The sequence below is a fragment of the Rhincodon typus genome, chromosome 4 (assembly GCF_021869965.1).
Source record: "Rhincodon typus isolate 14 chromosome 4, sRhiTyp1.1, whole genome shotgun sequence".
Lineage (NCBI taxonomy): Eukaryota > Metazoa > Chordata > Chondrichthyes > Orectolobiformes > Rhincodontidae > Rhincodon > Rhincodon typus.
The window spans coordinates 110,577,755-110,596,386 of NC_063335.1; positions in this window are offsets into that span (position 1 = coordinate 110,577,755).

An 18,632-nucleotide genomic window follows, 5' to 3' on the forward strand; every position below is an offset into this window, starting at 1 on the left:
TTATTTACATGAGGAAAGTTAGTTGTCAAGAGGAGGCAGAGAGTCTGCAAAGGGGACATAGGTTGAGTAAGTGAGCAAACATTTGGCAGACTATAATGTGAGCAAATGTGAATTTCCTTGCTTTAGCAAGAAGAATTTTGGCACCAAGTTATTTAAGTTATGAGAAATTTCAGGATTCAAGAGGTTTCTGAGTGTCCTCACAAATTTTTGTTATTCATTCACGGAATTTGGGTGTCACAGACGAGGGCAACATTTATTGTCCATCCCCAATTGACCAGAGTACAGGCAAGATCAACCATAATGCTGTGGGTGTGGAGTCACATATAGGCCAGACTAGGTATGGAGGGCAGATTTCCTTCCCTAAATGACATTAGTGAACAAGATGGATTTTTCTTACAATGAAGTGGTTTCCTGGCCATAATTAGACTCTAAATTTAGCATTTTGTTTGCATACACATTTAACCATATGCTGTGCAGGATTTGAAACCAGGACACCTTAATGACCACCTGAGGCTCTGGATTATAAACAGGCTACGAAGCAAAGTTGAACAAAGTTGCAGGCAACTTTATATCCCTACTTGAAAAGCTCAATGCATTCTACTTTGAACAGAAGATCACTGAAACAATGTCACCTATCCCAAAAGCCTCGTATGCATGTGTATCCAGGGTCACCACCGCAGACGCTAGATCAGGCTTCTTAAATGAACCCATTGAAAGTGACTGGCCCGGATGGAGACCCCGGCCATGTGCTCAGATCTTGTACGGACTAGCTGGCAGGAGCATTCACAGACATCTTTAACCTCTCCTTACTATGATCTGTATGTAGTCCCCACCTGCTTCAAGAAGACCACCATCATCCCAGTGCCAAAGAAAATTTATACAGCGTGCCTCAATGACTAGCGTCCAGTGGCTCTGACCTCCATAATTATGAAGTAATATGAGAGGTTAGTCATGGCTTACATCAACTCCTGCCTACCAAATTACTTTGATTCTTTGCAACTTGCCTACCGATGCAACAGGTCCACAGCCCATATCCCTTAATCTCCTTGGCCCTCATCCCTAGAACATCTGGATAACAAGGATACCAACCTCAGGTTCCTACGTATTGACTACAGTTCTGCCTTTGACACCATAATTCTAAACAAGCAAGTCTCTAAACTCCGAGACCTAGGCCTTGGCTCCCCACTTTGTAACTGGATCCTCAACTTCCTGATTCATAGACTGCAATCAGTAAGAACAGGTGAAAACACCTCCTCCATCATTATCCTCAACACTGGTATCACACAAGACTGCATACTCAGTCCCTTACTATACTCCTTATATACTCGTGTCTGTGTGGCCAAATTCCGCCCAACTCCATTTGCAATTTCCCTGATGACACCACCACTGTAAGTCAGATCTCAAACAATGACATGACAGAATACATGAATCAGATCTTAGTGACATGACGTAAAGACAACAATCTTTCCACCACCATCAGCAAAATGAAGGAACTAGTCATTGACTTCAGGAAGCAGCACTGAGGGCACGGCCCTGTTTGCATCAACGATGCTGAGGTGGAGATGATCGAGTGTGTCAGGTTCCTGGGAGTGATGAACACCAAAACTCTGTCTTGGTCCCCCTACATTGTTCTGTCAATCCAAAAACCACAACAACGTCTCTACTTCTTCATTAGACTAAGGAAATTTCTCATGCCACAAGGACTCTTACCAATTTTTATAGATGCACCATAGAAAGCATCCTATCTGGATACATCACGGTGTGGTGTAGCAACTGCCCTTTCCAAGACTGCAAGAAACCGCAGAGAGACGTGAACACAGCCCAGTCCATCATGCAAACCAACCTGCCATCTATTTATTCCATCTACGCCTTTTAACTTTATTCCTTTATTTATCCAGCTTATATTAAGAAGGTCTTTAACATTAACCATTATCTCACTTATTTAATTTACTACATATTCTATGAAAGTAATACTTAACTTTTTAAAGTTTGATTCTTTGACTACTTTATAACTAAGGTTTTTGGATCTAGGAGCTTTGTACCCAAGATGGTGCCGTGGGTGGTGACATTATACTCTTTTCACTGTGCTCCTGTACTTCAGTACACATGACAATAAAATCTAAATCTAAATCTATACCTCCCATTGCCTCAGGAAAGCAACCAACATAATCAAAGACACACGCCCCAACCCCAGTTACACTCTCTTCCACCCTCTTCTGTCGGGCAGAAGATATTAAAGTTTGAATATACAGATGAATAGATTGTAGAACAGCTTCTTCCCTGCTGCTATCAGACTTTTGAATGAACCTCTCAAATGTTAATTGTGACCGGTCTCTTTGCACCTTCTCTGTGGCTGTAACACTATACTATATTCCGTACTCTGTTGTGCAACCCTGGTGCACTTTGTATGGTAAGATCTGCCTATGTAGCACGCAAAATATTTTTCACTGTATCTCAGTACATGTGACAATAAAATGAATTAATAGTCTAGTAATCATACCACTAGATTCCCTTAAATGAATCACATAGTTATAGCAGGTATAGCAGTGATTCAGAAGGTACAGGGAATGCCATATTAATTACAAGGGGAATGAAACATATAAGTTGTGATATTTTACTGCAACTAAATAGGACATTGTGATCCCACTTCTGGGGTACGTATAGAGCAATTTTGTTTATCTGGAAAAAGATAAAACTCCTTTGAAGCAGTTCAGAGCAATTTCCCTCAATTCTTTCTTGGGATGAAGGGCTTATCTTATGAAGAAAGGTTGAACTGGTTAGGCAAATACTGATTAGTACTTAGGGTACTGAATGTTGATCTTATTGAATCATACAAGATCCTTGAAGGTCTTATGAGGAAAGGCTGAGGGACTTGAGGCTGTTTTCGTTAGAGAGAAGAAGGCTAAGAGGTGACTTGATAGAGACATACAAGATGATCAGAGGATTAGATAGGGTGGACAGTGGGAGCCTTTTTCCTCGGATGGTGATGGCTAGCACGAGAGGACATAGCTTTAAATTGAGGGGTGATAGATATAGGACAGATGTCAGAGGTAGGTTCTTTACTCAGAGCGTAGTAAGGGCGTGGAATGCCCTGCCTGCAGAAGTAGTAGACTCGCCAACTTTAAGGGCATTTAAATGGTCATTGGATAAACATATGGATGATAATGGAATAGTTTAGGTTAGATGGGCTTCAGATTGGTTTCACAGGTCGGCGCAACATCGAGGGCCGAAGGGCCTGTACTGCGCTGTAATGTTCTAAGGTGCATAGCAGGTAGATGTTTCCTCTTGTGTAGGACCTCGAAATTAGGGGACACAGGTTATTGACTTGCTCGCTGAGCTGGCTTGTTCTCGTTCATGTTCGCCAGCTCGGCAAGCAAATCAACAACCTCAACCACAACCCGAGCTACAGATCTTTGCCAAAACATTTAAATTAGGGGACACAGTTTAAGAAGAGGAGGTCTCTTTTTCAAGATAATAATTAAAAAGAGATATTTTCTCTCAGAGGGCCGTTAATGTGGAATTCTCTACCTTGAGAAGGTAGCAGAGGCTAAGTCATTGAATATAGCCAAGGCTGAGCTAGGTAAACTATTGATAAGAAAGAGTCAAGAGTTGAGATGCAGACAAGAAAATAAAGCTGAAAATCAAACCAAGCTAGCATAATCTTACTGAATGACAAAGCAGCTCACTGACAAAATGGCCTACTTCTGCTCCAGAGTCTGTATTCTTTGCTTCTGTTGGGCGCAAGTTAACTCAGTCTCTGGATATCATTGCTTAAGTTCCTCAAGACAGTTGCTTCAAAAAAGACCTTCCATTTACCATAGGTCTGAACAATTTAACAGCTCCAGCAATATTCACAATACCTCCAAAATGATAAAACAAAGCAGTCTGAGTCAACCTACATAAGACCTGGAGAGTGTCCAGTGTTATGGACCAGGCCAAACCCTCTCAAAGTATATTAAGAAGATAGCCAAGACCCTAATTTTTTCTTATGTTAAATGCAAGTGCAAGGTGTTACGTTCTGGATGCAATTTGATTGGTCAAACTACCAGTCTTGAAGCAAACCACACTTTATCCATACATTATAGTTAAAATACAACAAAATAAACAAGAAATTAGCACAACTTAACTCTATTGGAAAACTTAAAAGAATAACAGATTGTTTAACTACTAAACAGGAATTGTTGAAATAAAGTAACATCCCATAAACATGTTGGCATGTTGGAAAAGGCAGGTTCAGTAAAATAGATTGTCTCGCAGGCAATTTTCCAGTCCAAGAAGAAGAACATTAAGAGAAAACTCAGAGACAGAATAGCAGGAAAAAAGTTGCACTGTATCTTCCAAACTTGGCTTCAATACTTCAGCAACAATTGCTGCTGAAAGCTAAAACTCAAAATCCTGGTTCTGTGGGAGCTTGACCCCACCGATTCAGGCTGCTTCTATTGTTCCAATTTTTCAAAGAAAAAACCCAAGGCTTCACTAACTGTTAATTTTATTGGCTCTGAGTAGATTGATCAACACTTCTGTTTCAACTTTTCTTCATAAAGCAAACCAGGACAAAATACACCTCTTAAAGGTATAGTATCTTCATGCCTCCCCACCTCCCTTAAAACAAAATGAACCATCAATATACAAAGGCTTCATTTTTAAAAACCTTTAGTCTTATGCTCTTAGTACACTACAATACATACACATTACTTTGACTCTAAGCGTGCGAATATTCACTACTACAATCCACGTCAGTCTGTTTTTCTTCTCCCTGCCTCTCTGAGTGCCTCGGTCTTCCTTCATTCAAGTCACGACAACACGTCAGGAATTCTGTTCTCTCATCCTGACACATGTACGATGTTCAAACTGAATGACTGCAATAGTAAGCTCCATCTAGACAGTCTGGAAATTTTATCCTTAAATTTTTCGAAAACTATTTTAAGTTCAAGCAAACACCAAGTTCAAGGTCTCCTTCTCAATTGTGGAATATCTCTCTGGATGAATATTCAATTTTTGGAAAAATACATAGTAGGTCTTTCTGTGTTCTTGTCATCTTCTTGCAAGAGTACAGCACCAACATCCACATCCACAACACTTGTATCAATAGCCACCTTGGATTTTGCATAATTATCTATTCTAATCATTTGTGGGATGTGGGCGTTGCTGGTTGGCCAGCATTTCTTGCCAGTCCCTAATTGCCCTTGAGAAGGTGGTGGTGAGCTGCCTTCTTGAACCGCGTCAGTTCTCCTGCTGTGGGTTGACCCACAATGCTATTAGGGAGGGAATTCCAGGATTTTGACCCAGCGACAGTGAAGGAATGGCGATATATTTCCAAGTCAGGATGGTAAGTGACTTGGAGGGGAACTTGGAGGTGGTGGTGTTTCCATATGTCTGATGCCCTTGTCCTTCTAGATGTAAGTGGCTGTGGGTTTGGAAGGTGCTGTCTGAGGATCTTTGGTGAATTTCTGCAGTGCATCTTGTAGATAGTACACACCGCTGCTACTGAGCGTCGGTGGTGGACGGAGTGGATGTTTGTGGATGTAGTGCCAATCAAGCGGGCTGCTTTGTCCTGGATGGTGTCAAGCTTCTTGAGTGTTGTTGGGGCTGCACTCATCCAGGCAAGTGAGGAAGCGTTCCATCATACTCCCAACTTGTGCCTTGTAGATGGCAGACAGGCTTTGAGGAGTCAGGAGGGGAGTTACTTGCTGCAGTATTCCTAACTTCTGGCCTGCTCTTGTAGCCACTGTGTTAGCGTTAACGTGAGGAGTCCAGTTAAGTTTCTGGTTAACGGTAACCCCCAGGATGTTGATAGTGGGGGAATTCAGTGATGGCAACACCATTGAATGTCAAGGGATGGTGGTTATATTGTTTGTTATTGGTGATAGGTATAGCCTGGCATTTGTGTGCCACGAATGTCACTTGCCACTGGTCAGCCCAAGCCTGGATATTGTCCAAATCTTCTTGCATGTGAACATGGACCACTTCAGTAGCTGAGGAGTCACGAATGGTGCTGAACATCCCCACTGCTGACCTTATGATGAAGGGAAGGTCATTGATGAAGCAGCTGAAAATGGTTGGGCCTAGGAGACCACCCTGAGGGACTCCTGCAGAGATGTCTTGGAGCTGAGATGATTGACCGCCAACAACTACAACCATCTTCCTATGTGTCAGGTATGACTCCAACCATTGATTCCAGTTTTGCTAGGATTGGGTGTAATTAGGTGTGGTTAACATTAAGGCAGTGGGCAACTTTCAGGCTGTCAAATGCCTTCTAGCATTTTTCTGTCCAATGAAATTTTCTGCACTTCTTCCACAAGTCAGTCAGTGGAGCAACCATACTGCTAAAATTTGGTACAAACTTCAAATACAAACCAGTCAGTTCCAGAAATCACAGCACTTCCCCCTTTGTCAATGGTATGGGTAATTACCCAATAACCTGTGCTTTCAAATTCTGTGGAGCCATCTTTCCACGTCCAATGACATGGCCCAGGAATGTGGCTTGGGCTTTTGCAAACTCACTCTTAGCCAGCTTTATCACAATGCCCGACTCCTGAAGTTGATTGAACAATTCGGATGGATGTTCCAAATGTTCCTTCAATGTTTGACTAAAAATCACCAAATCAACATACACCACAGAATTGGGTAATCCGAAAATTACTTTATTGGTTCGTCTTTGAAACATGGCTAGGGCATTTTTCATACCATATGGCATGAGTTTAAACTGGTACAGTTCATTTGGTGTCACAAAAGCCAAAACTCCTTCACCCTTTCAGATAAAGGTACCTGCCAGTAGCTTCTGATTAAGTCCAATACAGTCTTCCAAACGTGGAATAGGATATGAATCAGATTCTGTAACTGAACTGACTTTGTGATAGTCCACACAGAATCATAGAGTACCATCTGGTTTTGGCACCATTACCAAGGGTGTGTTCCATTTGTTGCAACTCACTTTGAATATTCTGCTCAAAGACAATATAATCAATCAATCACTTTATGAACTTGTGCCAACTTTAGAAGGTTAAGTCTATAAGGATGTTGCTTAATTGGATTTCCCATATCTATATCATGAATAATCAGATTAGTACTTCCCAGCTTACAGTCACATGGGGAGATATGTGGGTGTAATAACTCTTTCAGGTCGTTTCGATTTTCCTCCGGAAGATAACATAATAATTTATCCCATTTTTGAGAACTTCATCATTGTCCAATTCAATTTGGGGAATGTCCAATTCAGAATCATCTGAACTTCATTCTTCACTGTGTTGCAACCAGTAACACATTCTCCTTGCTTTCCTTTCCTATCAAAATTTTGAGTATATTCACATGATGCACTGAGAGATTTCTTTCTATTGGCATTTTTATCAATGATTCACATCACTCAATTTCCTTTCAATTTGGTAAGGCCCTCTAAGCCTTGCCTTTAAAGGTTTATCGAACACTGGGAGAACACTATCTCCACTAGCAAAATTATGAATTTTTAATTTCTTGTCAGTGTCCTGTTTCATCACTTGCTGTGATACTTTCAAATGCTGGCTAGCCAACTCACCCACTCTATTTAATCTTTCCATAAAATTTGACACATAATTCAAGTATATGGTCTCTGAAGTCTGACTCACCAATTTCTCCTTAATTAATTTCAGTGATCCTCTCGCTTGATGCCCAAAAACTAATTCAAATGGACTGAATTTAACTGATTAATTAGGTGCATCTCTTATTGCAAAAAGTACAAATGGAATTCTTTTATCCCAGTTCTCTGGATAGTCTTGACTATAGGCCCTCAACGTGGTCTTTAAAGTTTGATGCCATTGTTCTAATGCTTCCTGCATGGGATGGTGTGCAGTAGATTTCAATTGTTTTATCCTTAACCTGTCCATAACTTTCTTGAATAATTTTGATGTAGAATTTGACCCTTGATCCAATTGTATTTCTATGAGTAGTCTGTATCTAGTAAAAAAATTGACTAACTCTTCTACAATCCTTAGCTGTGATACCGTGTAATGGAATGGCCTCTGGAAATCTTGACAAAGTCAGAAGTCACATGACACCAGATTATAGTCCAATCGGTTTATTTGAAATCACAAGCTTTCGGAATACTGCTCCTTTGTCTAATTCTATTGGGATAGCAATTCGCAGCCAGAATGCGAATGGGACTGCCAGCTATGTTCATAATGCTTTTCATTGACAATTCAACAGAGGAGAGCAATCAATTCTGCCACTAATTTCTAGGAAGAGATACAAAACACCAGTAAGATATGCAAGATTCTATTTTGTTTCCTACTTTTGGCACAAACTGCAACTATTTTAAGTCTCCTTGAAGTAAATGGGATTGCAATCTACAGTCAGTACAAACCTCTGAATTGTTAAACCATATCCAGTTGGGACTGTTTCTTCTCAATGTCCTGGGAAAGAAACTAACAGTACTGTGCACTTCAGCTGGTGACAGCTCAGCAACGGTTCTGTACTGATTTGTGCAAACATAGTAAAGACACCAGCAAATTCTTACTACAATGGACAATAATGGATTCCCAGCTACTGACCTTGTAGCAGAGTTCAAATTGTTTAAACTATGGATGAAACTCCACTCACTGACAAACAAACAGTAAACCAAGAAAAGAAAGAAATCAAACTCCTAACTGTTTTAGGAAGTTAAGATTTGAGAAGAGGTTATTCTTCTGTTTTTTTTTAAAGCCAGGACCAAAAAAACCATGAAAAAGATCTCTAAATTCAGAGGAACAGCTCAAGTTAAACTTCAGGATTCTCAGACTCCAATTTATGTCCCACAGGCAGCAACTGAGTGAAATGAATGATCAGTTTGTTTGTTGGCAGATAATGATGCAAAGACATAGAATGTGACTTCTGTGAAGAATTGGCTGAAAGAGTCATGGAATTGGTAACAGCTTCTACATCAATCAAATCTTTCTGAAAAACACAAAGACAAAATGAAAGAACGTACTATTGATGCACTATTGGAAGACAGACAAAAGTTTAAAGCCACTGTTGCTGGACAATATCTTCAAGCTCTTGATTCTGCAACAACATTAGCAACAGTAAACAAAGCCATTAAACCACTTGTCATACATGAGATGGGTTTTATCTCATTTTCCAAAAGCGTCCAGCATTCTATAACATATGCAAACTGTATGCCACAAAGGGGCACCGTAAAAGATATGCTGAAAGTCTAAATGTCAAGAAAAGCCCAAGATGCAGCACAATACTCAATGACAACACTGGTGTTTAGCTGAAATCCAAGACAACATGTTACCAAGGTTACAACCATGAAGCGGTAAACATGTGAGGGAGGTTCAGGAAATGTCTATAACAAAGCAGCTTCCAGATCCTAACCAAATCATCTATGTAATCAACCTGACATTTTTGTTTAACTCATTCATGAAACATGGGCATCATTGGTTGAGCTAGCATTTATTGCCCATTCCTAATTGCCCTTATAGATATTATTTAATTTTAAAAGCTCTTTAAAGGCTTCATCCAAAAGTGCAAGTCACGACTTGCACAAGGAGAGTTCAAAGCCACGGTTTGCTCCTCCTGCTCCACTTGGAAAGCTGGGCACATTTCCCGTGTCTAGGGTCAGCATGTGTTCAGGAAGCGTCACCAGGTGCAGCTTCTGGGAGCCCAGAGACACCATGTAGCATCTGTGAAGTCGACAGTATCATAGATAGAATATTCAGAGAGTGTACTAAGACTCCATAGCCGGAAAGGAAATGAGTGAATAACGGGCAGAGCAAGAGGACTGGTCCCGCAGTGCAAGAACCCCCGCGGCTATGCCCCAGCAAAACAGGTATGCTGCTTAGACTTTTTCCCCCAACAATATCCAATCAGGAGAAACAGTAACAGCCAAATTCATTGCTTCACAGTTGGCTCTGCTGCAGAAACGAGCAGAAAAAGTGTGGGATTTCAACAGTTATAAGAGATTCAATTGTAAAGGGAATAGATAGCCTTCCTGAGGCTACAAACGAGACTCCAGGATGGTATGAACTTCCTTCGGTTTTTATTTCAGGTTGAATAATGCAAATGTTAAGATCAGTCACAATGGATTTTGTACAAAGACACGACCAGAAGATGAAAAATACTGACTGAGGTGGAAAAAGTTCTAGTGTTGAAGTGAAGTCTTTTTTCGAAAGTCTTCATTTGATTGGTTGAATTAAGAATAAACTTAAATAAATATGAATTGGGTGTATTGCCAGTTAATTTTCCAGCCTTTTAGTGCTGGCCTCATGAGATAACACTGTATTTGTTTGTTTATTGCTTCTTAAGCTGCATTTGATGTAGGTTTTACAAGTTTAATCAAGAGGAGGGTTTCAGCTATAGAGAGAGGCTGAATAGGCTGGGGATGTTTTCCCTGGAACGTCAGAGGCTGAGGGGTGACCTTATAGATGTTTATAAAATCATGAGGGACATGGATAGGGTGAATAGCCAAGGTCTTTTCCCTGGGTTGGGGGAGTCTAAAACTAGAGGGGTATAGGTTTAAGGTGAGAGAAGAAAGATTTAAAAGGCACCTAAGGGGCAACTTTTTCATGCAGAGGGTGGTGTGTGTATGGAATGTGCTGCCAGAGGAAGTGGTAAAGGTTGGTACAGTTACAACATTTAAAAGGCATCTGGATGCATATATGATTAGGAAGGGTTTAGAGAGATGTGGGCCAAATGCTGACAAATGGGACTAGATTAATTTAGGATATTGGATTGGCATGGACAAGTTGGACCGAAGGGTCTGTTTCTGTGCTGTATATCTCTATGACTCTATGTTGCCCTGCTGGTGCTAGAGTCAAAGACGTCTCAGAGCAGTCACAGGACATCCTGGAGAGGGAGGGTGAACAGCCAGTGATCATGATACACATCGGTACCAATGACACAGGTTTAAAAAAAAAGGCAGAAGTTCTAAAAGCAGAATGTTGTGCGTAAATCACAAGTTACCTTTAATTTGGCTACTTATGAAGAAATCTCACAGATAATCCAGAACTAAACAATGATTTAAACTTCACTGCATGTAGCAACAAAAATAAAACTTTTCAGTAAGTAAGTTAAGCCTTACAACTCAACTTGGCTATAACCTGATTAATGGTGGAATTTAGTTATGATTCCAACCAATAGTGTCTATCTCTGATGTCCAGGGTTTGATCCTTGAGTTCTTTCAAGTTCTCCTGCTAAAGAGTTCTGGTGTTGGATTCTTATACAACTTTTTTTTTTTCATTCCTTCAGATCTATAGGGTGACATTATTGAAGATCTTTTAGATTCTTTCATCTAAATTATTGATTACTGTTCAGGAACCATCAAGTCTGCAGCTTGCCTTCTTATCAGAAGTAGCTTCTTTGTTCCTTGTTACATTTGGCATTGGCTTCTCTATTTGAAAACACAGCTTTCCTGTGATTATCTCCTCATATTTTTCTGCAGAGCAATCATTTGTCTGTGCGACACAAAGCTTCCAGTTTATTCATGTAGCTTTGATTCCTTCTTTTCTAATTGGCTAATTGCTTTCAATACTATATAAAACTTTGTCCTCGTCCTTTAATAGTTTACTCCAGACACTCCTGGTGTTTGACCAGGTATTTGCTAAAACTCGTTTCCACAGCCATATCACATTCCTCATTCACTGCCTCCGGCCCAGACTCACCCCACGTGGATTCCAACTGAAGTCTCATCCCTCATGTTTTGAATCCTCCCAGGATCACAGATATCTCCATGATGTTCAACGTTCCACGGACAACTGCTCTCGCCGCATCCTGAGATCCACACTCAGTGCCTTGCGGCATCACATGCGCACTCTCAAGCTCTCTCTCCAACAGCATCGCAACACACTGGCTCAGGTCTGCACCACTCCGCAGTTCCACTTCATCCTCCGGCTCATTCGTCATGCTAACAAGAAACTTTTTCTTTTCCTTTCAGGCATCAAGGCCCAGAAGATGCACCAACTCAAAAATACCCATGGCCCTCTGGAACCTACCTCTCCTCTCCTTCCCTCTGACTCTATCCCCTCCCCCAACCCCCCCACCTTCTGTCAGGTATTCACCATCCCTCCTAACCTTCCGCTCTCCAATGCTGAATGCTCTGTACTCAGCAAAGGCCTCAGCTTTATCCCTCTGCGTCCCCACCTTAACGAATTTCGGGCATGACATGACACCGAACTGTTCTTCTTCCGTCTTCGCCTCCGTGCTCACTTCTTTGGACAAGAGTCCTCTCCCTGTCCCACAGACCCCTTTGCCCAACTCCAACACTCTTCCCTCCACCTGGACCCCTCCCTCCGGCCTTTTACCTGCACTCGATCTTTTCATTGAGAACTGTCAACGTGACATCAGTCGCCTCAATTTCATTGCCCCCTCAACAAATCCAACCTATCTCCCTCCGAACTGACTGCACTCCGTGCACTCAGATCTAACCCTAACTTTGTCATCAAGCCTGCCGATAAGGGTGGTGCTGTTGTTGTCTGGCGTACTGACCTCTACCTTGCAGAGGCTGAGTGCCAGCTCTCAGATACCTCCTCCTACCTTCCCCTGGACCATGACCCCACCATGGCACATCAGGCCATTGTATCCACTATGGTTACGGATCTCATTTCATCCGGTGATCTCCCCCCATCCGCTTCCAAGCTAATAGTTCCCCAACCCCGCACAGCTCGTTTCTACCTCCTGCCAAAAATCCACAAACAGGACTGTCCAGGTAGACCCATTGTTTCAGCCTGCTCATGCCCCACAGAACTCATCACTTCCCACTTGACTCAGTCTTCTCCCCCCGGTCCGATCCCTACCCACATACATCCATGATTCATCTGACGCCTTACACCAGATTCAAATCTTCCAGTTTACCGGCTCCAGCCACCTCCTCTTTACCATGGATGTGCAATCCCTTTACAAATCCATTCCCCACCAGGAGGGTCTTAGGGCTCTCCGCTGCTTCCTGGAGCAAAGACCTGAACCAGCCCCACCCACCACCACCCTCCTCCACTTGGCTGAGCTTGTCCTCACCCTCAACAACTTCTCTTTCAACTCCTCTCATTTTCTTCAGGTAAGAGGGGTTGCCATAGGTACCCGCATGGGCCCTAGTTGTGCCTGTCTCTTCGTGGGGTATGTGGAACATTCCTTGTTCCAGTCCTATTCCGGCCCCCACCCACAATTCTTTCTCCGATACATCGATGATAACATCGGTGCTGCTTCCCTCTCTCGTTGAGAATTGGAAAACTTCATCAATTTCGCCTCCAATTTCCACCCTGCCCTCACTTTCACCTGGTCTATCTCTGACTCACCCCTTCCCTTCCTCGACATTTCTGTTTCCATTTCTGGGGATAGACTGGCCACTAATATCCATTACAAACCCACCGACTCCCACAACTACCTGGACTATACATCCTCACACCCCACTTCCTGTAAAGACTCCATCCCATTCTCTCAGTTCCTCCGTCTCCGTCGCATATGTTCAGCTGAGGCCAACTTTGACAAGGGAGCCTCTGAAATGTCCACATTCTTCCTCAACCGAGGATTCCCCAGCTCCGTTGTCGACAGGGCCCTCAATCGGGTCCGACCCATCTCCCGCATTTCTGCCCTCACCCCTTCTCTTCCCTCCCGCAACAGCGATAGGGTTCCCCTTATCCTCACCTACCATCCCACCACACCCACATCCAGAAGATCAGACGCCATTTCCGCCACCTCCAGCAAGATGCCACCACCAGACACATATTCCCTTCCCCTCCCCTCCCCTCCCTTGTCCACCTTCTGCAGGGACTGTTCTCTCCGGGACACCCTGGTCCATACTTCCTTCACCCCCAACACCTCCCCACAGCCCTACGGCACCTTCCCCTGTAACCGGTGAAGGTGCAACACCTGCGCATTTACCTCTTCCCTCCCCAGTATCCAAGGACCCAAACATACCTTCCAGGTGAAGCAACACTTCACCTGCACTTCCAAGAATCTAGTCTACTGCATTCGCTGCTCACAAAGTGGTCACCTCTATGTTGGGGAAACAAAGCGTAGACTTGGCGACCGCTTTGCAGAACATCTACATTCTGCTCGCAAAAAAGACCCTGAACTACCTGTTGCCTGCCACATCAATGCACCACCTTGCTCCCTGGCCAACATCTCTGTCTCCGGCTTGCTACAGTGTTCCAGTGAAGCCCAGCGCAAGCTGGAGAAACAACATCTCATTTTCTGCTTGGGGACCCTACAGCCCTCCGGACTCAATACTGAGTTCAATCATTTTAGGGCCTAAACTCTCCCATGTCCCAGCCCCCGACCCCACACACCAGGCCTTCTTACCACATAGCCTGCCACTACACCCCCACTGTTGTCAGTCACTAACAGTCCCCATTAACAACTATTCACCCTCCCAGCCTGATCGTTAGCAACTCCTCTGTCTGTCCAACTGTCTTTCTCTCCCTTTGGGCTCTAGCCTATCGTTTACTCCCTACCCCACCCACCTCCCTATTTTCTGTACATAAACTGACGTTTTCCCAGCCACCATCAGTTCTGAGGAAGGGTCACCGGACCCGAAAAGTTAACTCTGTGTTCTCCTCCACAGATGTTGCCAGACCTGCTGAGCTTTTCCAGCAACTTTGTTTTTGTTCCAGAGTTATTGCTGCTTGTTTCAATCTATGAACAATTATTAAAGTTCTGAAGTTTACCCTTATTACAAGAATACACGGAGTTAGGAAGTAAGTTGAACAGGCCCCAAGCAGTCTGGCTTAAAACAAAGAGTCCTGAATGGCTTAGAAATCAGGAAGAGAAAATCTCCAGAAACAGAAAACTACCGAGGTGCCAATGAGGAAGACCTCCTACTAAGTGACAGAAGAAATGAATGTGAGGAACATGTTAAACAGTAAATGAGCAGAGTTCTTAGTGGCTTAAGGGTCTGAGGAAGAGACATCAACGAAAGAAACTAATAGTGAGTTAATGTAGAATTTTGCAAAAATAAACCATTTACAGCCATAGTAGGAACTGCCGATGCTGGAGAATCTGAGATAACAAGGTGCAGAGCTGGATGAACACAGCCGGCCAAGCAGCATCAGAGGAGCAGGAAAGCTAACGTTTCGGGTCTGGACCCTTCTACAGAAATTCCTGAAGAAGGGTCCAAACACGAAACATCAGCTTTCCTGCTCCTCTGATGCTACTTGGCCTGCTGTGTTCATCCAGCTCTACACCTTGTTATCTCATTCACAGCCATGCCAGCTACATAATAAGCTTTGCATAGAGACACAGGTAACCCTTCACCGAGAAGAGTGTCTTAAGTTTGTTGTGGAAGCACCGTTTGCAATAGTTCGGGCATAATGTAATAGTTTGAGTCTTTTATTTGGGTGCAATATATATATAGACTATTCTGATTTTATTTTTCTGTATTCTTGATTGTGAACTGAAATTAAAAAGAACAGTTTTAAAAACAGAAGATTGTTGAAGGGTTGCTGCACAATTTTTTTAAATGAAGTAACACTCATTGTAAGTACTGTTAATACAGCTACTGTTAAAGCAGTAGTACAAACCCAGTTTATAGATGAATTGGAGCCAAATGATATGTATGAGTGGAGCTTTTGCCAGCAAAAAGTAGCTGACAGGTCTGTAGACTAGTCATCAGATATTGATGGCAGTGTCTTCTGTCCACCAACATTGAAGTGGAGATGCTGGTGTTGGACTGGAGTGGACAAGGTCAAAAAAAATCACACTACACCAGGTTATAGTCCAATAGGTTTATTTGAAAACACAAGCTTTTATAGCTCAGCTTCTTCCTTAGACAGTGTGAGGGAGAGGGTGTAAGTGTCTAACTAATGGTGAATTCCAGACCCAAGTATATACGAAGGCAACACACACAGACCAAATCCGGAATTTCAACAGCAACCACACCACCATACACAGAGCTGCATTCAGACACTATTTAAATGAGCCATATCATGCTGCAACACCCCAGAACTCCAGAGAATGGAGCAGGAACACCTGCACAAAGTATTTATCGACAGATACCCAAGAAGTTTCATCCGCCAATGCCTACAAAATAAACCACAGTCAGAGGATACGGTACAACAGAAGACACTAGTAACGCTACCCTACGTCAAAAATATATCAGAAATTACAACCAGACTCCTTAGGCTGCAGAAGGTCATGATTGCACACAAACCTACATCAACACTGCGTCAAAGGCTAAAGACCCCATACTGACAGTAAACAGGACTAATGTGATCTACAGAATCCCATGCAGCAAGTGCAATTAACATTATATTGGACAAACGGAGAGGAAACTGATGACCAGGATACACAAACACCAGCCGGCAGTAAAAAGTCATGACCAATATTCATTTGTCTTGATACACACAGACAATGAGGGTCATCAGTTTGCCTGGGACAAGCGAACAAAAGGCATGCAAGGGAATTTCTGGTGGCCTGGTTCTCAACACAGGACTCCATTGATAAACACATAGAAATAGACTCCATATACAGACCGCTGCTAAAAAACAGAACCAGAAGTGACAAGACCCACCACACCAGAAGATCATATAAATTCGGAATGGAGCCGAAGACCAAAGCTTTGACAAGAGGTCGCACTGATGATGTTGCCTAAAATGGTAACGAAATGTCTAGACACCACGGAACAACCGGCTCAGCGAGCTAACGAACAACTGCATCTACAACCCAAGCTACAAATTTATGCTAAGACCTTAAAAAGGATCAGTAGCTGTTAGTAGCTAACAATAGGTAGTGTGTAATGGCAGACTATGTGATAACAAGGCCTAGTATGTGGGGTAGGGGGCTAGGACATGGGACAGTTCAGGCCCTAAAATTATTGAACTCAATATTGAGACCAGAGGGCTGCAGGGTCCCTAAGTGGAAAATGAGACATGTTCTTCCAGCTAGTGCTGAGCTTTGCTGGAACACTGCAGCAAGTCTGAGTCAGAGATATTGGCCAAGAAACAGGGTGGTGTGTTAAAATGGCGGGCAGCTGGAAGCTCAAGGTCTTTTTTGTAGAATGAATGTTCTGTGAAGCGGTCACTCAGTCAATGCTTCAGTTTCCCCAATGTCGAAGAGACCACATTATGAGCAGCAAATGCAGACTGGACTGTGGGAAGTGCAGGTAAAGCGCGGTTTCACCTGAAAGGTATGTTTGAGCCCTTGGAAACTGAGAAGGGAGGAAGTAAATGGGCAGGTGTTACACCTTCAGCAGTTGCAGGGAAAGGTGCCATGGGGGGGTTGTTGGGAGTGAAGGAAGAGTGGACCAGGGTTACAGGAGGGAACAGTCCTTGCGGAAGGCAGACAAGGGAGAGGAGGGGACTGTGTGTCTAGGGTGCCATCTCAATGCAGTTGGCAGAAATGGCGGCTAGTGGATGGTAGGTAAGGACAAGGGGAAGCCTACTGCTGTTGCGGGACGGATGAGAGGGTTTGAGGGCAGAAGCGCGGCAGACGGGGTCAGACCTGGTCGAGGGCCATGTCGACAATGGTGCTGCAGAGTCCTCGGTTGAGAAAGGTCGTGGACATTTTGGAGGCTCCCTTGTTGAAGCTAGCCTCTTCAGAACATGCGTGATGGAGACGGAGAAACTGAGAGAATGGAATGGAGTCTTTAGAGGGAGTGATGACGTATTGTCCAGGTAGCTGCTGGAGTCAGTGGATTTATAGTCGATATTAGTGGCCAGGCTATCCCCAAAAATGGAAGTAGGTGTCAGGGAAAAGAAGAGCCAGTGTTAGACCAGGTGAAAGTGAGAGCAGAGTAGAAATTGGAAGCGAAATTGATGAACTTTTTCAATTCCCGGTGAGAGAGGGAAGCAGCACTGATGATAATACTGATATGTCGGTGAAAGAGTTGGAGCCAGAATAGGACTGGAATAAGGAATGTAACAGCAGTCATTTCTTACTGTGGGTGATTGCCTAGGTCCAGCCATTAAATGTCCTTGAAATGCTATTGTCGCATCTTGAAGGTTCTGTAGGTAACTTAAACTGTGACAACAATGAAGAGTGGTTTATTCACAATTTCTGGCCTCTGATGATTAGGCATGATGTGGAGGTGCTGGTGTTGGACTGGGTTGGACAAGGCCAAAAATCACAACACCAGGTTATAATCCAACAGATTTATTTGAAAACACTAGCTTTCGAAGTGTTGCTCCTTCATCAGGTTGCTCCAAACCAAAACACAGACAGATTCTAAACAAGGCCTCACACCTAAAATGCATTGTCTGACCTGAGATGTCATTCTTGTGTACACTAATGAAAGGAATTCTGGGATTTGCATATTAATCAATCAAAATCTGCATTTCCTTTCTAACTGATTAAAGATTTAACAGGAGGGAGTCAGCCAGCCATTTTGGGTTTATTCAATACATTTGCATCAGTTGTATGATCTTTTACTTATAAATTCTGTGCCTTAATGCCTCTCTCACTACACCTGCTGAAGGGGCAACACTTTGAAAGCTAGTGTTTTCAAATAAATCGGTTGGATTATAACCTGGTGTTGTGATTTTTGATCTGGTGATTAGAAGGAAGGAGGAGTTACAAGTCTAGCTACATAGTCAAAAAGCCAGGGAAGAAAGTTATAAACTCTAGACATAGGGAGTGATGAAGACAAGAATGATTGTTTTATTTTAAGGTCTGGAAGCTTATATTCTATATTAGTGTGGGGCATTGGTGAGCTAGAATAATACAAAATAGATTACTATCTGCTAGATTATCTGCTA